General features: G+C 41.7%; 1 non-coding gene across 1 annotated transcript; it reads left to right on the top strand.

Moving 5' to 3' along the window:
* Window positions 1-2,921: 2,921 nt before the first annotated feature.
* Window positions 2,922-3,029, top strand: LOC125080262 (U6 spliceosomal RNA). The gene has a single exon (XR_007121285.1). It is a non-coding gene; the product is annotated as a U6 spliceosomal RNA (small nuclear RNA).
* Window positions 3,030-10,866: the final 7,837 nt, after the last annotated feature.

Below are 10,866 nucleotides of genomic sequence, written 5' to 3'. Positions count from 1 at the left end.
CGTGGACTGTGGCTGTCCAGAGAGCCTCCGGAGGCAACAGCTGCTTGATTACAAATGATGAGCATAACTAGCTCTTCTTAATGTGCAGAGAAGTTAAATAAGGAAACAAAATCACAAAATTGCCCATGAGAAATTAGGCAGGCAGGAAGTGCTAACCTCCGCAGCCAGTAATTCAAAGTCCGTTCTGGAAATCCAAATCCTTATCGTCTTCACTGCCAGAAATTTGGTTTCCTCCCACGTCACTCAACTGACACTACAGTTTCCAAGGGTCACCAGTGAACTGCTCACGGTCAAGTTCTGTAGACTTTTCTCATTGCTCAGTTTTTCTCAAATGTTTTTGCAACTCTAGACGCCATCAAATGGCTGTCTTTTTTTTTTTTTTTAAAGAACAGGCAGGGGGCAGAGAGAAAGGGAGAGAGAATCTTTTTTTTTTTTTTTTTTTTTTTTAATTTGATAGAGATCACAAGTAGGCAGAGAGGCAGGCAGGAGGGAGAGGAGGAAGCAGGTTCCCCGCTAAGCAGAGAGCCCAATACGGGGCTCGATCCTAGGACCCTGGGATCATGACCTGAGCCGAAGGCAGAGGCTCTAACCCACTGAGCCACTCAGCCCCTAAATGGCTGTCTTTTGTCTTGCTTTGAAATCTGTCTGTTGGTTGCTGTTAGGTTCTGCAACTCTGTATCTGACAGTTCTGTTTTTCGTCTTTTCTTGTAATTGTGGACTTAACTCCAAGACTGGAGCCAGCCTTCTGTCTCTCCCTCCAACTCATGTCCAAGGTAAAGGAAGGGGTGGGGCAGGGAGTGGACAGGGCTGGCTTAATCATGGTGGGTTTCTGGAACAAAGATGGAACTGAACTAAAACAGCAGTCAGGCGGAAGAGCAACAGGGGACCCAGGTAGAAAATACGACAAAGTATGTGATGATCAGTGGGTTTTTTTGGACCTAGAAGGCTAGTCTCTCTGGCAACCATTCAAGTCTGTCATTGTAGCATAAAAACAGCCAGAGGTGTATGTGAACAAATGAACTTGGCTATATTTCAGTAAAACTTTGTTTATAAAAAGCTGTCCACCCAGGCACTGAACTTTCCTGAGCCCAATTCCAGAGGAGGCTAATGAGGGAAAAAAAAAATAAATCTAAGGCTTAAGGCCTGCACTTGGGGGGCCATAAATGTGTCAAGTGGGTCCTGACCCAGTTGGGGAATAGCCGGAGAAATTTTCAGAGAAACTAGCAGCTAAGCATGCTCAAACTGGAACTCCCTTTATAGGTGAGAAAGAAACTGAAAGAGGTACCAAGTTGATTAAGAACCTCTCCCTTTTGTAGAAATGCACCTGCTCCAATATGTCAGCTTTAGGTAACCGAGAGCCCATGCAGCTCAGTGCAATGGCCAGAGTTCTGCATATGGATGTAGGGGCCCAGAGTTCACAGCGTGTTCATTGACTCTTCCAAACTTCAGGTGGCTAGTCCGCAACCATGACCTCCTAAAAGGAGTCTTTCAGGAGGTTGCATGAGCTAGAATGAGAAAAAATTCTAGCATCGTGCCTAGAGCATAGTAAGTATTTGTTAAATACTGCTTGTCTTTCCATTTTATGAGGTTCTTCGGTGCATAAAATAAGAATAAGTAAAACATTTTAAGAAACCACATTGGAAACTGGAAAGGAGCATGCAGATGGCCCTCAGCATTCTTGTTCGTGTGCTAAGCCTAACCTGATCTCTCTCCCATGCTCTAGGGGCTTTCCTCAAGTCCTGGCTTCCTCCAGCCTCTCATCACTCTCATCCTACCTTCAAAACCACTTGCATGGAGCCTGGTCCCCAGGATATAGTCTGAAGTAATATTTGTTGAATAGAATGGGGTTAAAAAATAATTTGTAACTATATACAGTTATGGACGCTCACTTATTGTGGTAGCATTTTATGTCACATTCGTGTATCAAATCATTATATTGTATACCTAATACTAATACAATGTTGCATGTCAATCATTTCTTAATTTGACAAGGGAAAGAGGTATCACATTTTATCGCTTGATTATGATATTTTTAGTGAGAAAGGTTATTTTTTCCATGGGATTTCTGGTCATACACATTCCTTTGTGAGTTGCCTGTTCTTGTACTTTTACATTCTTATTTGTTTAGAAGAGCTTTATACATATTAAAGATATTGACCTTTTTACTGTAACATACACTACAAAATAGAAATATTTTTCTTATTAAAAAAAAAAAAGAAGAAGAACAGGGTTGATTACCACTCACTCTCCTATCAAAAGCTTCAAAGATCATCAAATTCTTTAGCCATCCTTCGGACCATCAAAAATTGGGAACTTGTTCTGGATAAAAATTTCATTTGTATTGCCAGTCAACCCTACTGCCCTGTTAATTTAGGATCATCTTTCCTCCATCTCAAGTTGAGTCCCTAGTCTTCTGCACTGCTTTCAACAGGCTGGGCTGGGAACAGAATTCCTCCCAAATAATACAAGCACATGTCATCCTAAACCCCCTATCCCACTCCTCCGTGCATCCTAGGCATTGCCTGGGGTCTAATGTTCTGAGCACGGCTCTGGAGAAGGTCCATGGATGTGAAATCTGAGTTCTTTCTTACAACATTCGGGTCACCACAACCACAGTCCCTAACCTTGCCATGCCTTAAATCCTTCCCCTGGCAAAGAACTGTAAATAATAGCAGGATTTGTATGAAGATAAAGTAAAATAACTTCAGAAAAATGCTCAGAGATGAGTCTACCCTATATGAAGTACCTAAAGGTACGCTATTTCATTAAGTCAAAATAAATCATCTTTTGTTTTCTGGGTTATTTTTTTTGTTTTTGTTTTTGTTTTTGTTTTTACAGCAGAACTAAGGGAAAAGCTAAAAGGAAATCCTATAGACATATAAAAGGAGACACAGAAAAGTACATGTAAAAACATCAAAATTGTGCTTGCTTCCGCAGCATGTATACTAAAATTGGAACCATACAGAGAAGGTTAACACAGATCCTAAGTCAGGATGGCACACACAAAAAACAAAACAAAACAAAAAACACCCCATGAATATTACCTACAATGGTTTTGCCAGTCAAAAACTGAAAAGAAAACATATTCTTAATGTTTTGAAGTATCTCCTTCTAGGCTTTCCCTATGCACATGCACACACCTCCTTTTTAAGACATACACATTTAATCAAGGTGCTCCTCCTTGATAACCTGCTCCTTCTTACCTTTCTCTCAAATGATAAATATCCTGCAAAAATATGATTTTTTAAATGTCTCAGAATATTCTTAGAATTAATGGATCGTGATGTATTTTGCCATTCCTCTATTTTAAGACTACATTTTATAAAGCTAAATTTATAAAGCTAAGTTTTAAAAATTGTCCTAACCATAATTCCACGAACTATTCTAACAATCATGATGACTTCTTTGAAAAGAACAATAGCAAACACTTCAAAACACACTGCTTCTGCTCTCTCCTAAGTATCTAGATCACTGCCGTTGCAATTATTTTTAAACCCTGTGGTCAAAGCTGCAAAAAGGGAGTGAAAGCTAAAGTGCCTTTGTAGGTCTCATTCTCTCTTTTGCTGCCTTCCGAGACTTGAAGTTGCAGCCTCCTTCGCTCTTCTGACAGCCATTAGCAAGCTAAGTTCAGCTCAGAGTCCAGAGCTGAGTGGAACGAGGTCTGTAAAGAAAAATGTCAAATATCTCTGTGGCCTGTCTTTGTTATCAGCAGAGCTGTGCAAAATCCATGTAGAATGACCACCGCATAAAACTTGGGTTAACTGCAAACACTCCTTGTCCTAGGGCCAGACAGCACAGACGCTCAGCTTTAACCTTGCTAATGGTTTAGAGAACGCACACTGGGTACACTTTGCCCATCTCGTTTGCTCTCCTCTCCAAAATGTCTTTGGAGATTCTGCGAAAAGACATGTCCATTTTATTTGCAAAACCTGCTAGGTTTCATTTCATTCCATTTTAATAAACATCATCCAGAACCTCCTACTTGCCAGGAGCTCACCTGGTGCTGTGAGGAGGAAAGAGAAAATACAAAGATGAAAGAAACAGGTCTTTCTGCCCTTGAAGAGTTGAAAATCTATTAGAAAGCAGTAAGATGTGTGAACAAATAGCTTTAGTTCCAGGCAGAACGAAATAAGGCTAAACAAAGGAGCATATATTGTGCCTAGTGATTGCAAAGGAAAAACGGAAATCATTTAAGCAAGAAGAGGTCACATTTGAAGTAAGCCTTGAAGGATGTGTAGGCTTTTTATAGGGGGGGAAAGAAGACCACAAAACCATTAATGAGTCTCTACTAGGCATTTTAACTTCTGAATCTGGAAACACTGGTTTGTTAAGTAAAAACCAAAACAAAAGAAAAACCACTTTGACTAGGAATTATTATCACTTTATTATTAATGAGGAATCCAAGTAATCTAGTTAAGATTCTGCCTATAAAGAGTAGGACAGGGACTGGACCTCAGACAGATTGCAAGCCAGCCTGGGGACTTTCGAGACCAAGAGGACAGAATGAGCGTGGAAGTGTAAGAATGCAGGGTAGCTTCAGAAAATGGCTTACATTGTCTGTAACTGCTGAAAATTGCTTACATTCTATCTTAAAAAAAAAAAAAAGACAAAACAAAACAAAACAACAACAAAAAAACAAACCAAGGACCAAAACCAAAAACCGTAGGTAGATATAATATCTCTCCCCTAAGAGAAGAAAGGATGTATATACGGTGGATTGGTAACAAATAAATCCTAAAGTTTCGGGGGCATAACAGGGAAAGGGTTAATTCCTGCTTATGAAAACCCACAGCCGGTGCAGTGGCTCTCCAGGGCGGTGGCCTCCCAGGCGGGGACACGCGGATCTGCACAGCTGCATCACACAGCTGGACCTTCCAGAGCATCCACCACATGCAAACCAGCCCCACCATCCACACAGCCACGGAAGGAAATGGAGAATGCAGAGAACCCACACTTCTTTTGCCCTTCTATAATGTGGCCTTGAGGGACACATGTCACTGCTTAGAGCCCCTAACCAGATCTAGTCACCTGGCCCTAAAATAAGTCGTCTTCTTACATGCCCAGGAAGAAGAAAAGGAAAAGGGATTTGGTGAAAGCAAGGCATGGTTCCTGGTACACAAGGCAATGGCAATTTAGGATGTATGTGCTTTTATGAATTTAATATATAAATTATATAAATACATAATGCGATTTCTATTATACGCTACATTAGGATATATTTTATAGATACCATATATTATATATTATAACAATATATAACATTATATAGTACTGTCATATGTTATATATAATAATTCATATAAACTGAACTCCAGATCATCCCCATCTTACAAGAGAACAGATGGGACTTTGTAAACCCTCCCCTCCAGCCAGTGCGAGACTGGCAGCTGCGGAGTTGGGAGCATATCCCCCCAGGCCAGGCAGCTCCTATGGCCTGAGGTCAGTTCTCTGGAGGAAGGGCGGTTGTGAAGGTTTTATATGTGAAGTTGGTTACGCTGTGGTCTCTAGTTACCCAATAAAACACTGGGTGCTGCTGTACAGGTATCTGTAGATGTGAGGAGAGTCTATACTCTGTTTACTCTAAGGAAGGAAGATCATGCTGGATAATCTGGGTGGGCCTGATGCAGCAGTGAGGAGGCTGTCAGAACAAAACTGAGGCTTCCCTGAAGAGCAAGAAATCCTGCCTGTGGACAGCAGTTTTGGGCAGATCCGGCCTGCGAAGTCTAGCGTGCTGGTCCTGAAAGCCTGCCCTACAGATTTCTTCAGATATGCCTAGCCAGCACTCGCAATCATGTAAGCCAGTCCTTGCAATCAATCAATCAATCAATCAATCAATCTGTCTCTCGTTCCCTCTCTGGTTCTGTTTCTCTGTTGGAACCCTGAGGGGTAATAGCGGCCAAGGCTGAAAGCAGCTGGTGATCGGTGCACTGCTGGGTAAAGGGAACTGGATGACACCATGGACTAAAACCACACAGCTCCCGGGACAAGGGGCAGAGTCATGGGCCACCTCGGCAGGAGGAATGATTGCAAGGAGGAAGGAGTGAATTTTTCTTTTTGGAAAAACACTTTGTGCTCACTTTTGAGTCATACATTCAAAAGGCAATATATGCCCCAAAGGAGAGATGGAGACACTTTTTAAAAAAATCTGTCTGAAGGCAAGTAGCACAAAGACACCTACCATTTAAACCTTACCCAAAGCATTGTGCAGTTACTAGCAACTTACTTTCTATTACAAACTGGTCAAAAAAAAAAAAAAAATCCAGTAGCTTTCCATTATCCTCACAACCTTGGATGCCTTGTTGTTCCCTAGCTATTTCCTTTGCTTTTCTATACCTAGCTATGTATTTGAACAGACATCGCCACAAATAATGCAAAATGATATGGCTTTATTTTTTCTCTGCTAAGGATCTAGCATGGATGGTTTGAAATGGAAAAGTTCAGTGTATCAACTGGGAAGTGAAACTATTTTCTGGTGGCATTGCTGTCAAACCAGAAAACACAGCTGGATATCGTACGGTGTTGAATGCAGTGCATAGCAAATTCAATAAAGCAGCCTGCCTGCTAAACCGCCATCAACACTAACCATTAACCCAGGCATAGCTAAGCCAAAGGACACAATGATAAGCTGAAAAGAAGAAATAAGGAAAAATAGAGAGGTAGGAAAAAAGAAAATAATGGGAGGGAAAGTCTTCATCCTTCAATAAGATAAGGCAAAACTAGAGAGAAGTTATTTGCTTCTAATTAGCAAAGGAAATACCTTAAGAAGTCGGAATTTTATTTAAAAGAGTGGAGAAGACCAATGGCTGAGGGTTGAAGGAAAGCAGAATACTGAAGAGCCACCTGCACAGTAGAAGTGGAATAAAGAGAAGAATCCAAGAATCCCAATGCCCAAGAACGCGTCTCGGATATGAAACCAAAGGAGTTTGGAAGCGCAGCTCCCTGTACGCCATTTGTCGAGCTTTAAAGGGAACCTCAATGGCAGTGTTCACTATCGGTGCTGCTCCGAATGAGGACAGGGGCTCAGTCCGATGACCAGAGGCCACAGAGGCCGTACTCTGACCCAGGCCTGATCCCAGGTCAACAGCATTGCCGAAACAGCCACCATCGTTGGCTGTGAGCATATTACACTTTACTGCTTTGCTAGGATATACTGAACCCTTCTCTGGTTTCAATATCTCAAGATGGCATCTAAGTTCAGTTATCACTTGAGATGGAAACTCCTCCAGGAAAGCCCTAAGCTAAAATTTGAGCAACACCAAAATAACAGTGGCAGCACTAGAGAAGGGCTGGGTCTCTTGGGCGTGACCTGTTGCTGGGAATGAGCCTTCTCTGTGTGTTCCACTCCTTCCCTGGACCATTCCACATCCGTCTCCCATTCCCGCAGCCATGATTCTGGTATTATCCATTTCCAACACGTGGGTTTTTTCCCAGGACACCAACTGAGAACCCTATAATTAACTCAATTCTGACAGTAGTACCTGGAGATCACGCCGGACCCCACATGTTAAGACACTGATCCTACAAGATGGACCCCCTCCCTCCCAATTCAGATGCCTGGTACAGATCCAGGTTGCCCCCCTGTGCTTTTGGCCCACTGGCTGCAGACCAGAGGCTCCAGTGACTCTCTCCTTGGGTTCCACTACTTTGCCAGAGCACTCCCAGAACTCAGAGAAACATTTCACTTACTGGATTCCCACTTTCCAATAAAGGGATTTAACTTATGCAGATGGATGCACAGAGCGAGGTGTGTGGGCAGGGGATTACTTAACCATTCTTCCACATCTGCACGGGTTCACCAGCCTGGAAGCTCTCTGAAACCCATCCTTTCGGGTGTTTCATGGAGGCTTTGTTACAGGATCATGATTGATTAAATCATGTTTGACTGGTGATTGAACTCAATCTTCAGCCCTTCTCCTCTCCCTGAAGGTAGAGGGGTTTGGTTCCCCTGGCAACCAACTCCCATCCTTAGTTTTCCAAAATTCATCTCATTAGCATAACTTAGGAAAATCCAAGGTCTTTGGGAGCTATGTGCTCAGAACTGTGGACGAAGACCAAACATGTATTTCTTATCATAAATATGATTCCACCTAAAATATGCCTTTTATAAAACTTCTCTTGACTGTTGGAGCACCTAATATGGACTCAGACAGATTGTACTCAGAAATAAGAATGTAGGACAGAGAAAAGACAGTCCACGAGAAGGGCGGTCACGGCCACCATGTGAGACCGAATATACAAATAGACAATGGCCAGACCATATACAAAAATGACCAAATATGACCCATGACCCAGAGCAACCTGCCCAGGAAACCAATACCCTTTATTGCAATAATCAGTCAAGGAAGCCAGACGCTGTCCTCAGACCTGCAGGAAGCCAGATTGCTATCTTACTAATAGTTCAGGCGAACGCACAGTAACTTCTCTTAACAGTCAGTTCGAAACGACAAGACTTGATTCATAAGTGACAGCTCCTCTAATCCTTGTCCTGCCTTCTAATTTAGGACCAACCAGGCCCCGGTTTATCATGCTGTCCTGAGGAGGTCAGCTCTTTTCTTTTTCTGTGAATTAGCAAGTCACCTGACTAGGGGACACAGATTCCGTAGTAAATGGAGAGAACGATGGCGATCGTGCTTTCCCTAAAGGGGGCAGCTAGTAACCTCAGCCCGTTGTGCCAAAGACTGACTAGAGAGCAGAGAGCTCGCTCAGGCCGGTCTCCAACAGCTGACTGTGCTTATCTTCCCAACTCCACTGTACTCAAATCACCTCCGTGGCTGGAAATCAGTACCGGCCAGAGCATTGACAGCACAGAAATTGGCAAATCTGCCAATGGGGATTCTTTTTCCTCAACGGCCAGATGTTAAGCTTCTATCATTGAACCCTGAAATACCCGTCAAGTGTTCCTGGTGCCTAACATTTCAAGACAAGCAGAAAGTCAGATGTCTTTATGAACATTGTCAATTTTTTAAGTGTTGACCAATCAAATGATATTAAAATATTAAATATTAAAATATTAAAAAGTTTTTAAAATCATGACAAAATAAACATCATTGTGGGCCACCTGTTTGCAACCTCTGCCATGGGCCAATGCATCAGAGCCTTGTTTATGCCTTTGGGTCTCTAATTTACACCTATGAACATGAAGCAAGGGTCCCCGGGGAACCCAAGGACATCTGTTAAATTCCAAATAGTGAACATTTATCACAGGTAGTTTCCTCACATCCTTAAATGTGCACCAACATTTATTATCGCATGCTAAGGACTCACTATAGATAGGAAAAAGTCCATTTTAAGGCTGCATTAAAAAAAAAAAAGAATCATTCCATCTGTTAAATCAAAGGAATTCATAGATATTAATGACATATCCCTCTTTTGAACGAAAACGTACTTTGTAAAGTAGTCAAAAGGCATGAAATTACTATAATATATATGTGTGTGTGTGTGTGTGTACTAATGACTACATGCACACAGATAAAGGAACAACAACAGTATCTAGATGGTGGGATGGCCCTTATACAAATAGTAATGGAAGCCCAAAAGCAAAACACTATCATCAATGTTGCTGGAACCAGAAGAAATGACTAAACACTGACCTGAAGTTAACACAATGCATTCTTGGACTTCACTGATGCCAGAGTGTTCACCGTCAGGAGAAATAAACATTCTATCCTGTAGAGGTCCTTTGCTGTCCTTGTCAGAAGCATCTGGTTTAATCCTTCCTCCTCACCTTCTGGGTGTGGGCCAAATTCTTTGCCGTCATCCATTATGGCAACACTATGTGGTCCCTAAAATTTCAGTTTATTTTGCATTTCCAATTTGAACTTTCTGCCAACACCCGTGGTGATCATTCATTTTACCCAGCTTAGGGACTGCTATCAGGGTGTCCTACTGTGGTATAAGTGTGTTATAAAGATAAAATCTACTCATGTTAACCACTGTCATACTGGAACACTGGGACAGCATTAGTTCAGAACCTGTAACATAATGGGGATCTATAATCCCTTGGTCCCTGATTTTCAGTGACTTGCTCTCCAGACAAGATAGGAGTTTCAATAAGTTTAATGAAAGATAAAAAATAAAAGTGAGAAGCCGTATACAGAACTGTCTAAAATGCAGTGACATTTTAAAGACTGAAACTTAATTGCGCTGGCTCCCCACTCCACAGCCTCTTTTCATGTATAGGCCCTTGCAGTGCACAGTAAATGTTTCTCATCCTTCTTTGTTTACAGTACGGATGAAAACTTCAACAGCTAGGTTACACCGTGATCTGTCTTCCATACCCTTATAAATTTTCTGTCCTTACTGCCCGCAGAACAGTGTCCTCATCAACTTTGAAATGGAAAGCATTCCAGGACAGAAATTCTTATCCTTTTACATTAGTGATCTGGTTAAAATGATCTGAAAATCACCTTGACTCTGTGTACCTTTATTAGTGGCCCAAACTCCAAAATTAAGATGACACCGAAATTCTGAATATTAACATATCATTGTAATTGAATAAATGAGTATGCTAGTCCTTATTAATATTCGAAACACCTAACTGCTCTAATAAGCAATTTAAAGGCGTGCTGAGGCAGATAGGAGAAGGCAAGAAAGAAGATCTCAGTCTACTGGGTACTCTGAGAAGAACGGGTTATCAAGCCAGTTCAGATTTTTACATAATGTACCTTCAGGGCCATTTGGAAAATATTCACCCTCAGGGTTCATTCATGGGATGCAAACACTGCTGAAATTCTCGTGACACTGTGTATTTAGATTTTTTTTAAAGCCACCTAGTTCAAATAAGGGGAAAGTTCTTTCTCTACCAGAAACTAAAAACAATTGCCCAGATGTTGATAATGCTGACTGTGGAGAGAACGATAACAATAA

Source organism: Lutra lutra, chromosome 10 (assembly GCF_902655055.1).
Source record: "Lutra lutra chromosome 10, mLutLut1.2, whole genome shotgun sequence".
In the NCBI taxonomy this organism is placed as follows: domain Eukaryota; kingdom Metazoa; phylum Chordata; class Mammalia; order Carnivora; family Mustelidae; genus Lutra; species Lutra lutra.
The sequence above is the reverse complement of the archived record's forward strand: the minus strand, read 5'-3'. Positions and strand labels throughout refer to the sequence as shown.